The sequence below is a fragment of the Musca autumnalis genome, unplaced genomic scaffold (genome assembly GCF_047663935.1).
Source record: "Musca autumnalis isolate F117 unplaced genomic scaffold, ASM4766393v1 scaffold_4, whole genome shotgun sequence".
NCBI lineage: Eukaryota > Metazoa > Arthropoda > Insecta > Diptera > Muscidae > Musca > Musca autumnalis.
The window spans coordinates 147,444,410-147,468,880 of record NW_027411977.1 but is presented as its reverse complement, the minus strand read 5'-3'; the positions used below and the strand labels follow the sequence as shown (position 1 = coordinate 147,468,880).

Sequence of the window (24,471 nt, the reverse complement as noted above, 5' to 3'; positions counted from 1 at the left end):
CGGGACCGGAGGCATTACGGATAATCGAGGCAATGTTTTTATTCAGTTTTGAACATATTTTTAAGTAAAAATGGCACAGTATTGTGCAATAATAATTAAATCTGCAATTTTCATTTTATTTGTTAAGATACTCCACAAAATTTTAGAAGGATACATAATATCACCATCATCAGATTAATCTGAATTGACTTTGTCCCATGGTTTTTGTGATACCATGAGTACAAAAATTGTGTAATATGGCGGGATTTCCAGTTTTCTTTTGTTTGCATAATCAATTTAATTGGAAAGTTTGCCTTTACTCCCGGATAATGAAATTTATAACAAAAAATAGAGGAAATGGGAAAAATACCAACATTTCTTTTCTATCCTGGATAATGGAGTTTCCCGGATAATCGATCCACGGATAATCGAGGTTCAACTGTATATAAAAGAATTTTTGCAGCTTCCAAGTGGTAATTTAGAGACCAAGATTGTTGCAAGGCTTAGAATACAACAGCTGCTGTCTGTACCCAGCAGGAACAACAAAAGCAATGCAACCAAAAAAAAGTAATAAATGGGGGTCCTCTTGGTTTACAGAAACAATAACCTCACTTACATCGCCCCCTACAACCAACCAACCAGCCAGCCCAGTAAACCAACAACACAAACAACAGCATTTATTCTTGTCTACCATTGCTAGCTACAAACAGCAGTTGGAGGTTGAAATTTTTGTTGTCGTTGTTATTCCACTTCGTCTATTTTTTCGTTGTCGTCGTCGTCAATTGTCTCTCTACTTAGCCAACGAACAAAAGACGACGACGAAACAAAGTGCAAGACGTACTAGAGAATAATTGAATTTTATTACATTGTTTGTGGAGAGCTTCATTTGGCTCATCAACAGCAGCAGCAGCGGCAGTACGAGCAGCAAAACAATGACAACAACCACACACACATAATGGAGCTACAGCCTCATTTGGGGCGCGAGCGCAGATGAGTTGTTGGTGGAGCTATTAAAGGAGGGCAGAAGCAAGGAAGAGAGATATAAAGCGGCGGGTGATGGGCGATGCTGATAATAATGTTGGTGGGTAGGAGTCCCACAACCATCCATCCAGCGAACCAACAACAAAAACACAGTGTACACATTAGCGTCGAAGAGAATAATGACCCCAAGCTTTTGTTGTCGTTGCTGCCTGCTGCAGTCTTCATCGATGTTGTTTTTTTAATGTTGCTGTTGCTGCTGCCTTAATCATTTCGTCTACGTTGTGTTGTGCATGCATTTGCACACAAACGCACACATTGAAATACTGTTAGCCAGTATTAAATTGTGTTGGTGTTGTTTCATTTCCTTCTTCGATGTGTTCGTTCGTTGTTTTTTTATTTTTTGGTTGCCCTGTGTGAGCAGTTTTGCTGCTGTTCCGTGATGTGTTGTTGTTAAAGAAGCCGGCATAAATGAAACGAACAAAATAAACGAACGAAAACACCAAAACAAGGAGAGCCTCGTCAACATGGTGGGTGTTTAATAAATGTGTGCTCACCAATACAATAATACAGCATTGGCATCCATGCCCCAAGCCCCTCCACTCACGCCGTGTCTGTGTGTCGTGGGGGCCATGGGTATATTTTGAAATTTTATACACATTAAAAGCAAACTTTGCAAAAATCCAAGAATTAAACTAACAACAATAAAAGAGAATAATGATAATAAGACAAAAAAGAGCAACGAAACAAAAACAAAAAAACAACAACAACAACGACGCAATGGACTGCAAGATATATCCCCAACTAACACACAAACAGCTGCACTACTGGTCGATGTTATCGTCATCATCATCGTCGTCGTTGCTGACTTCGTCGTTATTGTCCCCATGTAGTTATTGTTGTTGCCATTGTGCATCTTTACAGAAAAGAAAATTAATAGCAAGTCGTGGGTACTGACGACGACTGTCATTGCAACAACTTCGAAAAACAATGAAGCTTCATTTGAAAAGAAAAATTAATTCTTTGTTTTCACTTAAAACATTTCTTATGTTCTGTTTTTTTCTGTTTAGTTTGCTCAGCTATGTACAATATTTTCAATGTCTCAAAGTTGACAATTTGCCATGACATTTTTTTCTGTCATTTCTGTCAATTAATGACAGATTTTAAATTATGACTCATTCTACTCATATTTAGAAGGTTTTTTATTAAAGCCTGATCCACAATAGTTTTGGAAACTTTAACATAGAATCAGGGAAATTTGAAAATATCAAGATAAATTCTTGTGATTATTTTTTTGGTTGTTTAATTTTTAAGGTTAAGTACCTAATTCAATTGGCAACTACGAAGCATTTTTTCCGTCAGTCATTATAAGGCAAAGTTTTTTCCGATTGAGCTCAAATTTGCAAGTAGTACATTTACTACATATGTATATCTAGATTTAATAAATCCATTTCAAATAAATCATCATAAAGAATGCTAAAGCCACACAAAAAACGCTTTTGTAAACATGGCGTAAGCTTGTTTTTCAGTTCTAATTAAAATGTAATGTAAACATACACTTCTTACAAAAAATATGCAATATGCATAATTATTGCATATGCAAATTAAGTTGATCGTATATTTTAAAAAATTTTTGCATTTGCAACTTAAAAAATTCAGGGACTTATAGTACGTTTAGATTTATACACCCACTATATTTCAAATGTCAACTCCATAGTGTATATAAATCGACAGGATTTTATTTGACGTATGTATGCGCTATGGAATGACATTTGAATTAAGGTACAAATTTGACTTTAATCGGAACAAGGGTTTGTTGCCATTAGATGGTAGGTGTTTACGTAACAAAAATGTGTCTCTGTTAACAAGAAATTCCGGCAATTCTTGGACAAACTCATTATTAGCGCCCCCTCATAAGGAATCTGTCAATTCTCTCCATATTTGCCCTATCATATATTGCCCGATATGAAGGAATTTTGAATGACCTATCTGGTCAGAAAGATGAACCTGTACCCAGTCATTAAGGATTGATCCTAAGTCTCTCCATCTAGCTTGATGAGATCACAGACCAGACCGGAAAGGCATAGGAGATAATAGGTGTAATTACCTGCGTGTAAATTATTAGCTTAATGATATTACTATGAACACCACTGTGTCGCAAATTGCGACTCGCACTACACCTTTTTAGCCAAAAAAATCTTTTTGATCCTAATCAAGATGAAGTCGATATGTATTACAAATTTCAACCGTTCGCAGGAGATGACGGCAAGATATCTTATCTTGTCCAGTACTTGGACGTCCACTCTCCCAACTGTGTAGTTCCGGAACTATCTAATTCATGAAAAGGAGACTTTTTATGTATCAACTCCGAAGATCAGAAAACGCTTGAGACACACAAAAGAACGGTGAATTGTAAGATTCATTTAATTATATCTGTATTGGCGTTGGAACGATTTGGAACTATATTTGAGCAATTCTAGTAAACTACCTTCGTTTTTTCCCCTAACGACAATTGCTGAGCCCTTGTCAACATTTGGAGAAATATCCCTGCAGGACCTCAAGGTGAACATTGAAGTGAGATGCTACTGTGCTGGCTCTCGGTCCAGACATGACATATAATAACCGTAAGCTTGGACATGTCGCTAGCGAAAACATTGTAGAGGATGGGACACAGAATGGTGCTGAAATCGATACTCTAAACTTGAAACTCCTACCCCTGAGGAAGATTGCCATACCAAACTGTTTCATTGTGAACAAGATGCCATTTTTCCAGACAGTATCAAACGCATTGGCAAAGTCTAACTCCACTGCGATTGTCCCATGCCTTTTTTTCCAAATTCACTCTTGATGTAGAATGAGAGGAACGAGAAAGCAAAAGACGTCAAGTGACCCATCGTAAAACCAAATTGGCAGTCTTTAAGGACTCTTTTGCCTTCGACTAGAGCACAACATGAGAAAGGCAAACAGCAAGGATATTGGACGATAACTTTCAGAGTGATTGGGGAACCCTCTTTTTAGAATGTGTACTACCATGGCCTTTTTTCAATGCAGTAGAGAAATAACCCAGATTCAGCCAGTTGTTAAAAATCCAAATATGGCATTACCTGTCATTTTTAACGCTGTATCCGGAATTCTATGGGCAAAAGCACAACCTATTCACCTCGATCTTACAAATGCCGGAAACTGAGAGCCGTATATTATGTATTATAGCGTTCATATATGTACTCTTTATGAACAATTATATTTATAAATAATAATTACAAATGTAGCTACAGCTCCGGCTACTGAAACCTTAAGCTATTGTAGGGTTCATAATATACATATGATTTTCAAGGAGTAGTACTTCAGTGGTTTCCCGCTGTCTTCTGAAGATTTTCCGTGTTTCAGCCGCTTGATTCGAGTATAGACGCTGTGGAGAGCCGCCCAATGTGGATACAGTCGCTGTTATGTAAACACGCGTATTATAAGCAGATATTTGCTTTTCGATGCACCGAAGCCGTAAATTTGGATCCCACAGCTTCTTCTGTGGTTTAAAGACACAAGTCCCTTAGGCTAAGTTTTGATCAACCCTGGTAATTATTGTTTAGTCAATTTTCCTTACGGCAATTGTCATTTTGATGGAGAGAGAGGTGAGGTATATGGTAACCCTTTGCCTCTCAACACCCTCTCTCACCGACAAACTGATAATTGCCGCAAGGAAAATTGCGAACGTAAATATGGACTTAATAAAATAGAATTCATTAACATCGAATTCCGGTGTTCAGTTGTAAGCCACCGAATCCAAAACAAAACATTTAGTTTGTTGTAAGTAAATTTGAGGTTCTTCAAAATGTATCACTGCTCAGTACTTATTTCTTAAGAAATTCCGATTACGCAAAATTAGCAAATTCAAAGAAAACCTATTTCAATTCTATGTATTTATGTAACGCAATTTCATTATTTTTTTATAGAAATTTAGTGATTCAGTTTGAATAAAATCTCCTCAGATAAAATCTCCATGAACCACGTAGTCTTATCGATATTTATTATTACTAAAAAACAACTTTGATTTGATCTAAACTTTATAACCAGACATTATGATTGATTGCCTGATAATAATTTGAAATATACTGATTTTTTTACTTCTTCTCTTTTTCCAGGTAAGTTTCGAGATACATATCCACATAAATCAAAATACACATACTGTAAGTAGTTACAATATTTTTTTCTGGTCATGCGTATGTTTCTCTATGTAAATTTTATCGATCATCATCGCTGAATGGGAATACTGATGATCTTGCCAGTCAATCGTTGTCTTATAACTAATGAGGAATATTTATTTTATTCATAATTTATCAATAATTTCTTTGGTGTGCCCTTCAATGCGCGCAACCCTTTTTTCTGTCCACCAAAGCGAGCGACTTGAAGTTGTTGGAGCTATAATGAAACTATTCTTCCCTTTGTCTTTTTGCCACACGAATATTTGTACATCACTATCAACGTCGTCGTTGTCTCCTGCTCTCTTTCGCCAACTTCTACAGCCGCGCGGTATGCCTTTCTCTGTCTTGGCATATTATCTTATTATTATTATTTTTTTACATTTGCTTTGTGTTTACCTTTTTTTGTTCTTATTTTCCAACGAGTTTTGATCATTATTTTTTATGCTGCTGCTGATGCGGCAGCTACGCTACAGAAAACTGGTAAAGAATGGGTTTGTTTTTTGTTGTTTTTAGTGGGGGGTAAAGGAAGAGAGATTGAAGAAAAAGTAAAAACAAAGAATCATTGTAAAGTGAAAATATTGCTAGATAAAGTAGTAGTACACGAAGAAGAAGAACAGTGTAAACAAGAAAACTCTTCGTCCGTTGTCCACCAGATGGAGTTTGGAATGTTGTACGAGAAGCACACCCAAAATCAACAAAATCCAAAATGCCAATACCTACTCTCTTTCTCTAAGTACAAATAACTTATCTTACAGATATTTTATCACCTTTTCCGACAAATCCTTTTTTATCTTCTTCTTCATTGAGTTTTGTTGACTAGCGTCAGCAAATATGCGAGGCGACACACCAAACAAAACAATAGTTAACGAAAGAAAAGGCAAAGGAGAGCAGAGCTATTTTTATGTTCTCCTCAATTGATACCCTGCAATTAAAAGTGTAATGGATAGTAATTCCTAATGCAATAAAATGTTGTCGACATTCGAACATCGTACCATCTCTCGGAGAGCTTCAATTTTGCAATGTCCCCCATATTAATGGCGCCCAACGTCAACGAAAAAGGGGTTGTTGTTGTTTGTTTGTTTAATAAAAAATTTGTTTCTCTTCCCTTGAAATTACTGGGTTCAAAATATTCTGACGTTATTGTTTAGTGGCCACTCCAATGCTTGGTGGTAGACAACAACGGCGATGATGATGATGATGGTTGCGCGGCGTACGTTGCCACTTCGTTGTTTTGTTTATTTTGCAATGCATGCATCTTGGAGATAAAACAACCAACCTCATACTCTCTTCTTTTTGGCGTTGATTAGGTTGTTTTGGCCTCTCCATAACTGCTCTCATCTCGTGTATATGATAAAAACTCTCATTTATGTCTTTGGTCCTTGTGGTGGTAGTGGTAGCTGGCTGTTGTGTGGTGGCATAGTATGTATCTGGAGATGTTTTATTTTTTACTTTGTCACTTGTGTTGGTGTGTATCTGTGTGTAGGCTAGTTAAGTTTTAGCTCTCGCTCTTTTATTTTTAATCGAAAGTAACTCTCCTATCTTCTCATTGTGCTCATTTTTTGTATGAATTTTCTTGAATTTACGTTTTCTGTTTGTCTTTTTGTTGCCGCTATCGTTGGTTGCTGCTGCTGCCGCTTGCTTTATTATTTAGTGTGAGCGAGTGTCTGTGTTTGTGTGCAAACGTGTTTTTGTACTCAAGTATCTGTGTGTGGTGTTTAGTTTTTGTTGCTGCTGCTACAATTTCGTCGATTCGCCTTTGAGCGTTGTATACAACGCCGTTGCCAGAGATACACTTTACGCTTACACACCACGTTCAAATTCATTCTGTAATCGCGATTCCTCGAGGACGTAGCATTAACGTAAACACGTCGGCTGTATTGTTCGCATTGTATAACGCGCGCTTTCAAACAAGCCAACAGCCAGCCATCACACTCTTCTTATTACAACAATAACAACAGCAACAAACACCGAGCAAGCTCCTTCATATTATTTTATTCGTCTGTCTCTTCAACAAAAGGAAAGCAACATCCAACCGAACCCATGTAAAATGTCATAATTACGCGGAAAAAATAATGATTTGAATTAAGGCAAGAAATGAAAACAAATGAGTGAAAAAAGGAAAATAACCAACTACAATAATAACAACAACAAAAAGAGAACAACAACATAAAACAATGTCAACTGCATTGAAACTGTGAATTGACCGTGCAATGAGAATTACAACAACATTTATTTTTAGGTAGTTTTTCTTAGTTTTTTTAATGGAAAATATTTTCATGCAATGAAATTTATTCTCAGAAAATGTGAAAAACAGTAAACATACTTACACACATATGAGTGAGAGTTTATGAGTGCACTACTGAGTTCAATTCATGATATCCAATACGAATAGTTTTGAATTTTGTTTACAACCATTTTCCAATAAACGCATTTAGCTGAAAAAAAAACCAAAAAGTTTCGAATTAATAGTGTGAAATGAGAAATTTCTTGTTCTGGAAAAGAACAGTCAATCTTACACACACCTGCAGTGATTTTGCGTGTTAACTAAAAACCATAAAAAAGTAATTGTAAAAAATAAGCAAACAGCTGTTCCAATCAACTAAAATACCTTCTACCCACCTATGCAAAATCAACGCACATGCACACAGTATTTCTTGGATTTTTGTTTTTCTATTTTGATTCATTCATTCATCATTTTTTCGGTCACAGAGCCAGCTTCAAAACGCCCTCGACAACAGTAAAAACGACAACACCAACAAAAAACAAGCTGTCAGCTCAACCCATAAAAATATTAACAAAATAACAAATGTTTACTTAAACTATCAATTAAATAAAACAACAACTATTGCAGGCTGCGACACTCACTCTCTCGTATATTTAATAAAAAATACAAATAATAATATTATTAATAGTGACAACCCAGTTATGGGCAAAAACAACAACAAAGTTGAATTAAGAGCATTGAAAATCAACTCAATTAACATCATACATTTTTTTCAGTTTGAAAGTGGGACAATTTGTTTAAATTGTTAATGAAAATCTCAGCATTCACAAAAGCCTTAAAAAATAGGCCACACCACGTTTACCAATTAACACAAAATCCCCCTCTAAAAAAAGCTGATGCTGATAGAAAGTATTTTTGTGTGTTCTTTATTCAATTCAATTTATTTATTTTTCCCCCTATTTCTGTTTCTTTCCACAGTGTTGTGAATAGTTTATTAACAAAAAACAAAAATATTGAAAATATTTAATAACAAAAAAAGCAAAACATAAACCTAAGACCAACTTCATCATCAAATTATGTGCAATCTATTTCTAAAATACCTAACAAGCTGGGAAACTAAGTTTTCAAAATTTAGTTAAAATAGTAAACTAAATAAAAACTTGATAATCACAAGAAAGAAAAATTATCAAAAGAAACTAGACACAAGAAATAATCTTACAATATTCGGAATATACCACAAAGGAAGAAACAATAAATTAACTATACCAAAAAGTAAGTCGAAAAGAAAACTTTTAAGTTATTTTTTTAAATATAATCCTAAAAGATCATTTGTTCTTCTAAAAAAAACTATTGACGGAAAAGGCAAACATAAAAGAAAAATTGGCTTGTTCCCAATACGTTGGGCGCCACTAAACACTTTAACGTAATATCCGCTAAATTTGCCGTGTGCCACCGTGGTGCAATGGTAAGCCCACCCACTAATTTCCCGGGTTCGATTCCCAGGACAGAAAATAACACACTTTCAACTGTGGTAATAACTAGACAGCGGAATTTTATGCAACCCCTATTTTTGGTCCGATTCATGTCAAATTTTGAGACTGGGCATATTTTTGGCTTCTGATTACATTGCAATCGAAACATACGACATATGCAAAATTATGCAAAATGCATAAAGTTTTGCATATGCAAAATTTATGCATTTTACATATTTTCTTATGCAACAAATATTTCAATAATAGATACAAAAATGTTTGTGTGTACAATTTTTCTGTTTAAAATTCTCTTCAAACAAGTCAATAAAATAGAGAAATGTATAACCACAGCAACTACCTTCAAAATACCGAAAATCGGGAGGTACCGTTCTATGGGCGCTATATGAAGACGTGGACCTATACCGACAAAGTTCAGGTGGAATGTTTTATACCCACATCGAAGACAAAATGCCAAATTTCAGTCATTTCGGTAGGATATTGAGGCCACAACCTTCAAAATACCGAAAATCGGGAGCTACCATTCTATGGGGGCTATATGAAGACGTGTACCTACACCGATAAATTTCAGGTGGAAAGTTTTATACCCCCAACGAAGACCTAATACCAAATTTCAGCCATTTTGGAGGGATATTGAGGGCACAACCTTCAAAATACCAGAAATCCGGAGGTACCGTTCTATGGGGGCTATATGAAGACGTGTACCTATACCGACAAAGTTCAGGTGGAAAGTTTTATACCCACATCGAAGACAAAATGCCAAATTTCAGTCATTTCGGTAGGATATTGAGGCCACAACCTTCAAAATACCGAAAATCGGGAGCTACCATTCTATGGGGGCTATATGAAGACGTGGACCTACACCGATAAATTTCAGGTGGAAAGTTTTGTACCCTCAACGAAAACTAAATACCAAATTTCAGCCATTTCGGTGGGATATTGAGGCCACAACCTTCAAAATACCGAATATCGGTAGGTACCGTTCTATGGGGGCTATATGAAGACGTGGACCTATGCGGACGGATTTCAGTTGTAAAGTTGCATACCCCTAACGAAGATTTAATAGCAAATTTTAGCCATTTTGGTGGGATATTTAGACCACAAATCCTTGAATATATTTTTGCATATGGTTTTGCATATGCTCATTTTATGCAGATATGTACAAATATGTCAAAATATTCACGATATGCAAAATATGCAAAAATTTCTGGGCCTAATTCGTTTTATTTTGTAATAAAACGAGTTTCTGTCAAATCAGATTTTCTCTACGACCATCCTAACCATATATGCATTTGCATAGGATTCCGCTGTCTAGTAATAACACCCATCATCGTAACGCCACATTGAAACTCAGGTAACATTATATCTGCTAAATAAACCCAGGATTTACCCGGGCGTCATCGCTGTGTTATAGTAAGCACACCCACCTTGCACACTGATCGTTCGGATTCGATTCCCGGGACAATTCCAAAAATACCCTTCAACGTAATGTTGGCGACATTTCATGAGTATTTCAGCCATGTAATACTTCTCTACAAGACAAAACCAGTCGGACTCGGCTATCATATCATTGAGCTAATATGAATCGAATTTTAGTAATGTAAAACCTTTTTGTAAATGGTGTCATTTTTCATTTCGTCATGTCGTTCGAACACTTCGATGTTTTAGCTAGGGGATTCCAATTTTCACTGGTCATATTATGTTGGGCACCACTGTGGTACAATATTTAGTATGCTGGCCATACAAACAGAGAGCCCAAGTCTTGAAACTCAGGTCACATTTTTCAACGGTGCCTAAGCCTTTCAGCGTAAAATCGGTGTTTCCTGTTCAAAAAATCAAATAGAATCGAGCCGCACTTATGGGTATGAGATAAGTCTCCTCCTGACCCACCGATTTGCATGCCCGACTTGCACACAGACGGCCTTAGAATATAAAGGACTCTAGTCACGTTTACTACTGCATGAAATTGACAACTTAAATCCACTGGAGTTGCTATATCAAGCATAGCCTAAACCGGGTATAAGCCCCTAATCGTAATATCGACGATATACTACTGCTACTAAGTTCGTTCTAAGACCAAAAGAATCTGACATTTTATTATTAATCGAAAACGTATCGGTCAGTATTCTTGGGAAGAAAAGAAGTTTACTTTAATCCCTTTGGGTTTGCTATAGATTTTTATGCAATATATGCAAAAGAACGAACTGTGAAAAATTGTTACCTCATCCAAATTTGTGCAAAAAGTAAGGAAAGAAAAACTGCCAAAAATGTCAAAAACTTCAGGGACTGTCAAAAGCAGCGTATGCATGGTACGTTTTTTATCTTCTATTATTGGGGGCTATTCTGAATAAAAACTCCCCGTGATATCAGTCTCTCTTCCGTTTCAACTTAAAGGAAAAATTGAGAAAACTCACGGGGAGTTGTTATTCAGAATAACCCCAATCATTAGACTACAACCGCATAAGGTAGTAGTGCTCCACCATAATTTTGAAACGGAAACATACTCGAAGCGACCCAATTAACCCATCAAGAAATCATTAATTTGGTTAGATTGGAATAGGGATAGGTAATGGAAAGCAATTATCGATTTTTTGACTTTTCGATTTTGATCTAAAACTAAAAATGCGATTTTTCGGTCTGACGATTATTTCATTTGACCTAAAACTCGACTTTCGACTTTTTCATAACCACAGAAAATCGATTATTCGTCGATTTTCGAGTTTTCTTTTGAAACTGTAAAACAGCCAAAATTCTATAACCGCCAAGTCATGGCGGAATAAGAACGTGTTACATTGATAATAATCGGGCCATTTACCAAACCAAACGTCAACATTTGTTCACCAATTTTGACGTTTGGATTGGTAAATGGTCCGGTTATTGTTATCGATGTAATAACCATGCGCCAAATCAACAATCTATGGGCAAACTTGAAAATCGATCACAGGATAATCGATTATGCGATTTTCCCTCCTGACAAAAGTCGACTACGATTTTTAGTCTTTTGACTGTAAAAAGTCGATACATCGACTAATCGAAAGTCGACTTACCCATCCCTAGATTGGAAGAGTATTGTTGCGAATGCGGTACAAGTTAGGATACAAATGAGATGCCTTTATGTTATCGAGAAAAAAAATAGTAACAAGTTGTAGATTCTTAAAATTCTGGAACAGACCAGAGGTGAATTTCAAGTAGGTTACAACCTCTTGATACTTTAGAATTTTGCGATAAAAAATACAAACATGCAACTGAACACGTTTACCAGTATCTCATTTTGGTCATATATTTTCTTGTTAGTAAACGAATTTGTTTTCAAACAATATTTAATTCACGTTAATCGGGAGAGGTCTAAATAATTAATAACGAAATTTGTATCTTCGAAGTTGTTTGCTTTTCTTTTTATGTATTGACGTTGTGTTTTTATACAAATACTTTTAATTGACAAAATACAAAGATTACAGTTTAAACAAAGTATTGCAGTCTAAACCTCAATTCATTCCTTCATGTTAAGTAAACCCTTATGCTAGGTTTACATTTACAAAATCCACTCGATTTCAACTGTCAATTCCTTTGCTTAAACGTCAAATGAAATCCAATGGATTTCAGATGCGTTTTCATTTGACGTATATGCAAAAGAATTGACAGTTGAAATCCAGTCGATTTCGTAAATGTAAACGTACTATTATCCTGGGTCAAAATTATAAACCATCGGCTAGTCCTAGGCTATAACTTCGTTTAAGAAACTAACATAAATAAGTATAGGGGTCTATAATGACCTCTTTTACCTTCTTTCCCATAGTCATTGGAGTGGTTTCGTGAAAAAATTGCGTTTAATTAGGAGTTCTTCAATCGACTTCCACACTAGAGTAAAATCATGAAATTGCATTATTGGAGAACTCGATCTAAGTACGCCTAACATAACGCCACACTAGTGTGACCTTTGACATAGTTGGTCCCGGACCACACTAGTGTGATTTCATTAAAAAAAAAATCATGAAATTGGGCGTTCTTAGATCGAGTTCTCCACTAAAGCATTTTCATGATATAATTCATGAAATTTTACAATGAAATCACTCTATTGTGGACCGGGACTTAAATACCACATGTATGTCTAGATAGGTTTCAGCGTTGTTTTATATAAAATTAATTAAGTTTAAACCTCCGAACCGACCAAGGCATTCTTTGAGTCTGCAGTTTAGCCGCTGGCTTCTAAACGTAATATGTTCTTTTTTTTCAAAAGCTTAAAGATAAGTTAAGAATTTTAGAAAAATACTCTTGACTAAGCCAACCAACAAGATTCACTCAAACTCAGAAAAATGCTCAAAAAGAAGAGGTGGTTTCTATCATCAACCCACTTTCCCTTAATATTAGCACATACATATTTGTTGTTGCGTGTTAGTGTGCGTTTTTTTATTTATTTATATCTTCAGATAGTTATAGACTAAATAGAATTTTATTATAATGACTTTGTTGTTGTTATTCGCGTGGTGACTGAGAATTTTTTTGTATTTCGTTGTTGTTGTATAGTGCAAAATACAAATGTATGCAAATGTATTTATGTAAACAACCCTTATGGCAATTTATTCAAATTAGAAACGGCAAAATACAATATACAACACGGCACTAAATTTGACGACAATAACAGCAGAAACAACAACAACAACATTACCATTATAAACTTGCAAATGGAAAAGTAGAAGCCGCCAAACAACAATGTTAAACGGCGAAGAAGAAGAAAATAAATAAAATAGAATTCCATTAAAATTCATTTATTTCCAAAATAACCAAATGCAAAATAAAACAACATTTTCAACAAAATAAAGAATATAGGAATTTTCCAACATCCAATAGGTATGTACTCGAAAATTGGGGAAAGTATTTTAAATTTTTATATTAGCAATAAATTAAGTTCTAACTTATGTTTTTGAAGCGGAAATGAGCATTATGAAACGCCAAAATTAAAAATTGGGTAAACTACATCTATCAAACTGAATATGTGTGGCCAGACCACTTTATAATTTAAAGCACGGAAATTGTACGTATTTTATTGTAGCGCATTTACATCAAAAGAGCTTCAGTAAAACGTCATTAAGTTGTTAATCCCATTGAATATTTAAACTAATTTAAACTAACATCTAAACCATTTACTTGGGGGGCAAGAAATAGAGCTTTCAAACTATCGATAGTCAAACTATCGTTTTGAAAACTGTCGCAAAGCAATATTTATATAGGACTTCAAACCTGCTTTAGTTCAAATAACAGTGTTCGACCACCAAAAACTTAAACGGGGTACACACGATCAGTTTTGACTGTCATTTTTGCTCAAATAATCGATTGCTTGGCCGTTCATTTTTGTCAGTCATCAGACAACCACAAAATATTTTGTGGCTGCTGGACAGTTTGACATTTATCGATATTTCCGCAAAATAGATAGTCAAAACTGATCGTGTGTACCCCACTTTAAAGAGCAGTACACATTGTCAGTTTTGAATGCCGATATTTCGCAATTATCGATTACTGTCCAACCGTCCCGCAACCACAAAACATTTTGCGGTTGTATGATGAATGACAAAACTGAACGGCCACACTAGCAAGCAACAACAAAGCTGTCATTCAAAATTGACAATGTGTCCCCAGCTTAAACTTTGCTTTACGACAAAATTCAAAACGATAGTTCCACTATCGATACCAGCTCTAGCAAGTAAGTCATTTTAAAATATATACCTCATTTATTCAATAAAATCAAAAAGTTTGATGCATTTCATTACAAATTTGTTTTATCGTTAATGCTACTAATATGAAATAAATATCGTATTTTCTGAAAACTTACACCCCGTTGGCACTTAGACGGATTTAATAAACCCACAGGGTTTCAAATGTCAATTCCACAGCGCAAACGTCAAAAAAATCCTCATAAAGAATGTTAAAAGGCAAAAAGCTCTAGTGCAGCGCCGTTTTACAGTTTAGGCTACTTAAGATTACAGTCTTACGCTACGTTTGCACTTTAGGTTTACAAACAGATGTTGTAAATCATGTTAACTGTTAGCAATCGTACCATAACACAAAAGCTCTGTTCCTTTACGTGCAAGAATCTTCAAGTTTTAGCACTTTTTACTCGAAAAGCGTTCCTTTATTTCAGGCACCATACAATTCATAGAGGAGCAGTTTACAACTGTTACTACTTTTACCGGTTTTATCATTTTCAAAAGTAAAGACACAGACCTAATAGTAGAGGAACCATGGCACAGGTACTACGCCAAAAACGGCACATTAGTTGTCAAAATGCATTATTGTGAATAAAATCACATGCAAAAAGTAAACAAGCGATTCATAATAACGCCTTATTGTGAACAAATTTTGACGTTTAGTATTATTAATGACGTACTCAATGGTATTGATGTAACACCTTCTTATTCCACCATGAGAGATACTGTACCAAAAACAGCTGATTATCACTCTAGTTGTCAAAATGCATTATTGTGTCACATACAAAACGTGAACAAATTTTGACGTTTGGTCTGATTTTGATCAACTGATATAACACCGTTTGATTCCTTCATGATTCGTACCTAGAATATGTCATTGAAGTTAAATACTTACCAACAAATACGAAAGCTAGACAATTAGGTACAAAATTTTAAATTCAGGAAAACGTTTATATGATGTTAATTTAACATTCCAAAATGTCTTAAATTTTTCTTCATATCTATAACTTCACTACTGATATCGTTAGTAATTATTATTATTATTATTTTTTTTTTTTTTTTTTTTTTGTTATTGCACTACCAAATACCTATTTGTCATGTTCAAGAAAACACTTTGTTTTCCCCCAGCTGACGATACCATGATGTTATTGGAGTTTCATTTCATGTCGTCTTGCACTGAATGCTGTATTCTTTTGTTGTGCTTATCTTTATCTCTTCATGGTGCAGATTTTACAACATTCTTGGCATATTTTTAATTTTAAAGAAAATACTGCTAAGACGAATAGCAGCAACAATTCAATTTAAGTCACTAAGAAAAAGAAAATACCAAAACAAAATAAATTTTTGTGCGACAATTCCACAATGTATAGTCATCAGACGGCAAGAATACATTTACTCATTCGCTCACTAGTTGGCGGTGCCCACTCTCATGGAAAAAATAAATAAATGCAACTTGCTTGCTTGCGTACATTACGATGTACTGACGTCGTACGCTGATGCATTCAATTGAATGCAATGCTTGCAGAAAGAAGCTTGTGGTGCGGAATGATGCGATCGTTGCATGAGTGGTTCTTGTCTCGACGCGAATCCATATGAGAACGAACGTCATCGTAGTCTCCTGAGAAGACACCACTGAGCATGAACGTCATTCGCATAAAGACAAATTTTTCAAACTAATGTTTGCCATATTCTTAATATTATGTGACCATTTGTTTATTCTGTTTCTTTTCTTCCAATATTTCCTTTAATTTTAACTACGACCACTACTACCTAAGTGGAATTAGAGCTGGTGGCCACCGCCGCCAACTCCTCCTGATGTTTTCTATGTATACCACTCAACATATCTGCAGAATTAAATATTTATTTTGTATTTTAGTGTGCCTGTCTGTGTGCGAGTTGTGGAGAGAACAGAAAACCATCTCTACGAGTGTAGAAGTGGATTCCATATTCTTCTACTCCCTAGCACATTACTCACACTTAAGCTAAATGGCGGCGTATACCATTAACCAGCATTGCCAGGCAATCCCCATGCTCCTGCTCAGTTGTATATTCATAGAACGCAACTTTCAACATAAAATGAACAAACATACCAAAGCAGAGAGACGACAATTAGCTTTTATTATATTTTACAACATTTTTCGCTATAAGACGGAAACCGATAAAAATACTCAGACGCACACACATACGTACATAGATATACCCTCTCATACCCTGGAAAATATAAATTATACAAGTGAAATGTGAAAACCAAGTATACAAAATAAAAGGCAGTAAATAAATTATAATAATCTATGTAACGTAATACGTAAAAATTAAAGTAAAAATAAACTAGCGAGAAAAAACCTAATTCTTTAAAAAATACAAATAAACAGTCCAGAAAAATACTCCACCATAGAGATGTAAACACAAGTTTAGACTTTCAGGGGCTGAAATAATCCTGTGTTTACATAGGACGGGATATTGCAGCTCAAGTATTATTTGACATAAAATGGACAGTCTCAGGAAATATTCCTGCTTAAAAGAGTGGTAAAAATACATATATGGTCGACAAATAGGTCTTCCAACAACAAGGAATAAATGAATGGTAAATAAAATTATTTTCTAAAATCTTCCATTTGTCAAAAGAGCTAACAGTACGTTTATATAACCGGATTTAACAAACCCACTGGGTTTCAAATGTCAATTCCATTGCTTATATTTCAAATAAATCCTCATAAAGAAGGTTAACCCTGCAAAAGGCTATAATATAAACATGGCCTAACTGCCGAAAAAAGTTTGTTCAACACTCTTAATATGGCAATATATTGAGCAACATTACGTCCATGATGAAATTATAAGGTGGCGTCGTGGTTTCAGTCTGTCAAATTTGTTGTTATTGTGAATAAATTGTATGAAAACGTAAACAAACATTTTTACATCTTGAGGAATTTTGGGACAAAATAGATTTGTTGCTGTGCTCCTCTGGATTTCAAACGCCAATTCCATTGCGTCACGTAAATCCTCATAAAGAAGAAGAAAAAGCTCTATGTAAATGGCATTTAACATCGCTGGGTTAAACCACATTTACAACAGAAAACAATGCAGGTTGCTGTTGCTTCCTATATTTGCCAGAATAATATAAAAAATAGCGATAGCAGCGCCATATATTCGAAACCATTTACAGAATAATAAATGAAAATGTTAATTTTTATTATGGTTAGCAATACCACATTCCACACTGACCTGTGGCTGGATTCTTGTTCTATGAAAATTTTGAAATGAAAAATATTTCCTTTATAATTTTTTTCTTTTGGCAGCTTTCTCCTTTATGAAAGTTTTCATTTCACATTTTCATAGAAACAGAATTGAGCCCCTGGTTCGACCCCATGTCACACATAACATTTTTCAGCAGTGCCAAAAATCCAGCAGCGTTATGTATGTCCCGGTCCACACCAGCATTAATTTCATTAAACAATTTCATGAAATTATGCGTTTCTAGATCGAGTTCCATAGTAGAGTAAAATCATGAAATTGAATAGTGAGAAATTTCATGAAATTTTAATGAAATTCACGCTAGTGTGGACCGGGACTATGCCACATTTCTTGAGTATTTCAACTATGAAAAAAGTCTCTACTATGTTCTATAAAATAATACGTTTACATTTGTAAATCCAGTGGATTTAAATCGTCAACTCCATTGGGTATATGTCAAATAAAATCCACTAGATTTATTTCACTTACATATATGCAATGAAATTGACAATTTGAATCCATTGGATTTAAAGAATACAGTTAAATGAATATGATTATTTTCACTACAAAACTTTAGAGATTTCAATACCATTTGTAGGTTATTCTAAATTTAACAGAGTAATTATTAACATTAAAGTCACGTATTGAAATAGATACCCCAAACAAAATTCTTGTACAAACTTTCATAGGGCCACATTCCTATTTTTACAAAAATACAAATGTTTTTGATCATATCATGTGAAACAAATTCTAAATGTCAAATAAGTTTTTCATACACAAATTATGGCAATTTGTCTTTTGTTTTGACAACAAGTCTTTTCTGTGCAATTTCATTTGTATGTATGTATATAATGGCATATATTCTTATTCAAAAAATGTGCTGTATATTTGTAAAATGTAGAAAAAAACAACCAAGCTCTTTATGAGTTACATCAAATTGTAAAAAACAAATTTCAAAATCTTCTTTTTAAATTAAATTGCCTGAGACAGCAACCAAAAATTTGTTGACTTTCATATTGTAAACAAAGGAGAACATTTATTAAGACGTCTTGTAGTGGTAATCTTGAGTGCCAAAATTTATTTTTGTGATTTTGCAAGAATATAATAGATTTAATTTTGGTTAAATATGAATTATGTGCACTCGTTGTTTGTGTTTTTAATACATTGTATTTTGACAATTTAGCAATGGTGCATTTATTAATTCGTCAAAAAATGTAACTAAATCTGGCAACGCCATGCGCTTTTTGCTGGATTAACCTCATTTATGAAGATGTATTTGACGTATACACAATGTATTTGACAGTTGAAAACCACCGGACTAACTTAATCCAGCTATATGTAAACCTACTGTATGACTTTTTAAAAATTCTCTAATTTTTAACTTGGGAGTACATTTCATCTATAATGTAAATGAAGAAGAGTTACAGAACATACCTTCAAAGTTTTCTTTTTTTGTTTTTAATTAGCATTGGAAATGCATAAACTAAATTATGCACAGACTTACTCCTTACCACAGTGGCGTAACATGCATTTACCCATTTCCTCATATATTCAGTGTTGTTGTTGTTTTTTTTTTTTTCAAAATAATTTCTTTTGTATGCAAATTTTGCGCATAATCAAACACCAGTGAAGTAAATAAAGTTTTTTTACTACTGCTGCTGCATTTCGCCAATATGCTGATATGGGTCGTAACGTTATTTTTTTTATTCGTTGATGGTGGTTGAACGTACATTCGTATAAAACAAAGGAAATATTCCTGCTTAAAAACAGTGGTAAAATATGTAAGGTTCACAAGAAGGTATTCCAAAAACAATAAATAAAGTTAGTACACACAAAAAATGAAAAATTAACGGTTACTTGATTATAATCATTTCCGGCAAATGTGTCAATGTGTATTTTTTTAGGTCAAATTCTTGCTAAAATGAGTAATTTTGGTTATTTTAAACAAATTATAAAGTCTCATAAAAAACTTCAATACAATTCAATGTTAATAAATGATTGCCTAAAATCTTATCTTCTTGCCATTGTAAATCTGGAAAGAGAACTAAAGGCCTGGGTACATAAGCTGCCTCGCCTGCTTGCCTTGCTTTCCTGCTTCATTTCTGACATAATAAAAATAAAAGAATAACGAAGAAAAGGGCGACCTAGTTCTAAATTGGCTCGGCCTTCTTTATTCTTTTATTTTATGTTATGTCAGAAATGAAGTAGGTAAGCAAGGCAACCAGGCGAGCTAGCTTATGTACCCAGGCCTTAACTGCCAAGAAATTCTTGTTCATTCTGAACGTTGTTTTATGTTTAGTAACAGTCCACATCTTCACTATTTAATGTTTAAAGTTATTTAATTACTAATGGCTAAATCACAACATATGTTTTTTCACATGTATGTTGTCATTTTGGGTATACTAATATACAGACCAGCTGATGTCATACATGTGAAAAAGCATATGGTGTGATATAGCCATAATATCGCTGGCTTAAAGCACATTTACATGTCAGGAAATATCAGCTGATGGTCGTTTAAAACCCAGCAGAAACTTTGGTAGTCGTGCATTGTGGAGTCGTGTTTAACTGCATGTTTCGTTGCAATCCTCACGTTGTTGTGAAAAATTCACTCCGTTCCTTACATTTTATAGCATTTGTTTAGAGATTCCTACATGCAAGCCAGTTTGTAGATCCCTGCAAGCGGCGACATCATTTCTTCCAAAGACATAAAGAGTGTATAAAGCCCAATTTACATTTAACAGGTTCTATAAAAATGCGTCATTTACGTTATCAAATCCATGGAACATCGGTCAAATAAAACAAGTATGCCCCAATTTACATTTGGCAATTTTCCTTGCGGCAATTGTCATTTTGTGTTTGGGTGTTGGGAAGCAAAGGGTTACCATATACCTCACCTCTCTCACCATAAAACTGACAATTGCCGCAAGGAAAATTGTCTAATATAAATATGGACTATTTACCCAAAATACTTGTCGTAGATAGCCCCAATTTACATTGGGCGAGTTTACTTGCGGCAATTGTCATTTTGTAGGAGAGAGGTGAGGCATATGGTAACCCTTTGCCTCTCAGCACCCTCTCTCACCTACAAACTGACAATTGCCGCAAGTAAACTCGCCTAATGTAAATTGGGACGTAGAAAGTAAGTTTTAGCATATTTACACTTACGCTTCGGAATTCACTCGATTTCACGAAATCCTGAAATAGGTGTTCACACTCATTTTGAGTTGATTTCAAATAACAGTCAGCGCATAGTTGTTTACGTATACATACTTAATAATCAGATGATTTCGAATCATAATAAATTTGGCTGTTTCTATATACCATAGCCACATCTCGTCAAACAAAAATAACGCTCTACAAAACACTGATACTACCCGTGCTGATGTATGGCTCCGAAGCCTGGGTACTTGCGCAAGCAGACATGGCAGTGCTTGGTGTGTTTGAGAGAAAAATTCTTCGAAAGATCTATGGACCAATCTGCGTTGACGGTGAATATCGACGTCGCATGAACCACGAGCTGTATCTGCTATACAACGACATGAATATTGTTAAACGTATCGAGATGCAGCGATTGCGTTGGCTAGGCCATATCAAAAGAATGAGCGATGATGAACCCGCTAAAAAGGCGTATGAATACATGCCACATGGCGGTGCACGCAGAATTGGCAGGCCAAGGAATAGATGGCGCAAACAAGTGGATGATGAGATGACAAGGCGCGGTATTCCAGTGTGCAAAGCAACAAATAGAGAGGAATGGAGATCTCTTCTTAGTTCGGCCTATAGAACAAATGTTCTGTAATGGGCCAGCTAAGTAAGTAAGTAAGTAAGTTCTATATACCATTCATGGTGAAACTTAATGAATATTACAAAATATAAAAATAAATAAAAATATAATAATATGAAAATCAATGCAAATCACAAATAAAATTGTAAGCATTAAAAAATATATATTTTTGTTTATATATGCAAATTTACATAAGCAAAATATCCACCATAAAAATAAACTTTCAAAAGGGGATATTTTTTCTACCAAAACAAATCCCACAACACTTTAACCTTTGGGGAGGTTTCACTTGTTTCTTAATTGCTAGCTACCGTTGCCACTGGTACTTATCGCCACCTGTTCACAAAATAAAACAAAAAACAAACACTTAACAACAACAATCATTTGCTTAAATTGTTAATGTTTAGCGTACAAATATAGCAGTTTTAACAGCACCTGTGTGCTAAAAATTACAAAGATTTATTTTAAAGATATTCCAAAATACTTTGCACTTTGTTTTTTCTCTTCAACTATATAGGTATGTATATGAAAATTCAAAGTAGTTTTTTTTCTTTTGCTTTATATCGTATTAATATTTTATGGGAAACAACGAAAACGTTTTATTTTATTTATTCGTTTCTTTTTTTATTGCTTTCATCTACCTTCGGTGCTGAACTCTTGGTCCTTACTTCTTTTAGATTTATATCTACATTGTGAATGTAAATATAATTTTAGATGTATTTACATTCATTATAGCAGAGAGAAAATACCACCATACCATCTTCCACTGTACACCAAACAAATTGTGGTTAGTACAAAAGTGTGGGAATAAATTTCGGTACTGACATTCTTTAATGTCAATTGAATTTTTAACTGCAATGTGAGAAATTTGCAAATCAATAATTTTTGGGACAAACTATATTCGACTTTATTATAAAAATCAAAAGACTTATGGTCCTGTTTTTCTGTTTACTGAGAACAATTTTACTTGTCCCAAAAATCTTAGTGTCTAATTATTACCCCTCATTTGGATTACATTTGCCTTTAGTTGTTTTCTTTTTGTCATTTTAGTTTAATTAGCCAGCAATAATGAAAGTAATAAATTTTAATCAAAGACTATAAGGGTCATTTAAATATTATTCCATCTAGATTTTCAAATCTTCTTATCCCCAGCGAAAGCCAATAAATTCTAATCAATTCATGCATAACAATTCTAATCCTCTTAAAATTTATTTTATTGAAATCAACAGCGAACGGAGACTTTTCTAGTGACAACATTTCTTTGGGTTTAAAGCCAGTAACGAAGTTTTATCAGTGGAAAATGGAAAGGAAGAAAACGAAAGACGATGAAGAAGAGGAATAAGAACTTAAACCAATACGCTTAAATAAATGACATTTTCTTGCAATGACTTTAATTTGCCGTGTCAATATTTATTTTCGTTTGTGTAAGAAACAAGAGAAAAAGAGGAGGAAATAAAAGAACATGAACATCGCAATGGAGGGAAATAAAAAGGACGGACATACAATTAAGGCACAAACGCAGGCAGTAATGCAGGATGTTATTATATGAAGGTACATAGTATGTACATACATATATTTGTAGGGTAAAGTTGTGCGGCTGTGAATTTAATAAATATCAATTTTTAAACAATTTTAATATGAAATAAGAAAATGTATTATTTGTGCACAAAAGAATTTTAAATTTAACCACATTCCAATTCCTTCTTAGCCATAATGACTGAAATGTTTAATGAAAAATAACTTTCAATACACCCTAATATTAGCACATTAATTTTCATGATTTTCTCTTAACAAGGAAGTAAAAACTAAAGTAAGTTGTGGAACAAGTTATTCAGAAATTGAAAAAAAATGTATTAGAAAATATTACAGCACGTGTACAAAATTCATTGATTTCAAATGCAAAAATTTCTTTAAGCCAGATTTTTTATAAATATAAACATTTCTTTATATGCTTATGTAACGGCAATTTTTGTGAGTAGTTACAAAATCGTTTTCCCAAGTGTTTTTATTTTTGATTTTTAAACCATAACATGAAATTTCTTGAAAACGCTTACAAGTAAACACTAAATACGGAAAAAAGACGGCAACAACGAAATTTGTGGAAGACACATAAATTGTGCATTTGTATTTCTTCTTCAGCTTCGTTACTGCCGGCGCACTGTTGAAACAAATAAACTCAATTACAGAATTGCCACCCAACCGAATGGAAATTGAATTAAATGCAAAAAAACATGAACGATCGAACAGTTTTTGCATGTGTGTATTTTATTGATGTTGTTGTAATAATGTACAGGCATCCCAGTTGGAAGTTGTCTGCTATGTGTCTTCAAAATTGTCTACAATCCATTGAAGGCGGCTCGACGACAGCCCATTGCGATCATCGTCGACATTTTCACACAAATGTCGCAAAACTAGTGCACGATAAGTTGAGCGACAAGGTAAGTGAAGTTGTCCTCATGGCGATAGAATGAACATTAACTTGTACCAAGGCACATTGCAAGACATTTTCGTTCAGAATGTCACACATCGCACATGCAAGAGTGACAAATTTGGTGACACTGTCTTGTTTAGAGACAATTTTGAAATTTTTCGTTCATGAAATGGTCATCGCAGATTCAATTTCCTACTGGGATATTACATATCCAATATATATGTATACATGTATTTACATACACATGAAATATATTGTATCGCAGTAAATATTAATTAAATAAAATCAAATGTAATCATTATAAATGAAGTTGAATGTTTTGTTAAAAACTTCAAACTCACTCACTTTTGACAATATTGTTAATTAGATTTAATTAAAAGCAACTTGCAGTTCCTTTACGTGAACGAATCTTTAAGTTTTAGTACTTAGTACTAGAAAAGCGTTCAATTA

The 24,471-nt window shown here is 34.3% G+C and overlaps 1 protein-coding gene across 16 annotated transcripts in view; it reads left to right on the top strand.

Moving 5' to 3' along the window:
* Positions 1-24,471, top strand: part of Tet (Ten-Eleven Translocation (TET) family protein) — a 344,582-nt gene that overhangs the window by 264,314 nt on the left and 55,797 nt on the right. For 2 of the 16 annotated variants that reach the window (XM_073985821.1, XM_073985824.1), the window contains exons 1-2: positions 5,655-7,395; positions 8,359-8,652. The exons of 8 other annotated variants lie outside the window; for them this stretch is intronic. The gene's annotated coding sequence lies outside the window, so the exon portion shown is untranslated. Of the gene's footprint in view, positions 1-5,654; positions 7,396-7,576; positions 7,718-8,358; positions 8,653-21,602; positions 21,622-24,471 lie in introns of those variants that run through there. 6 more of the 16 variants (XM_073985826.1, XM_073985822.1, XM_073985823.1 and 3 more) reach the window with 6 other exon arrangements.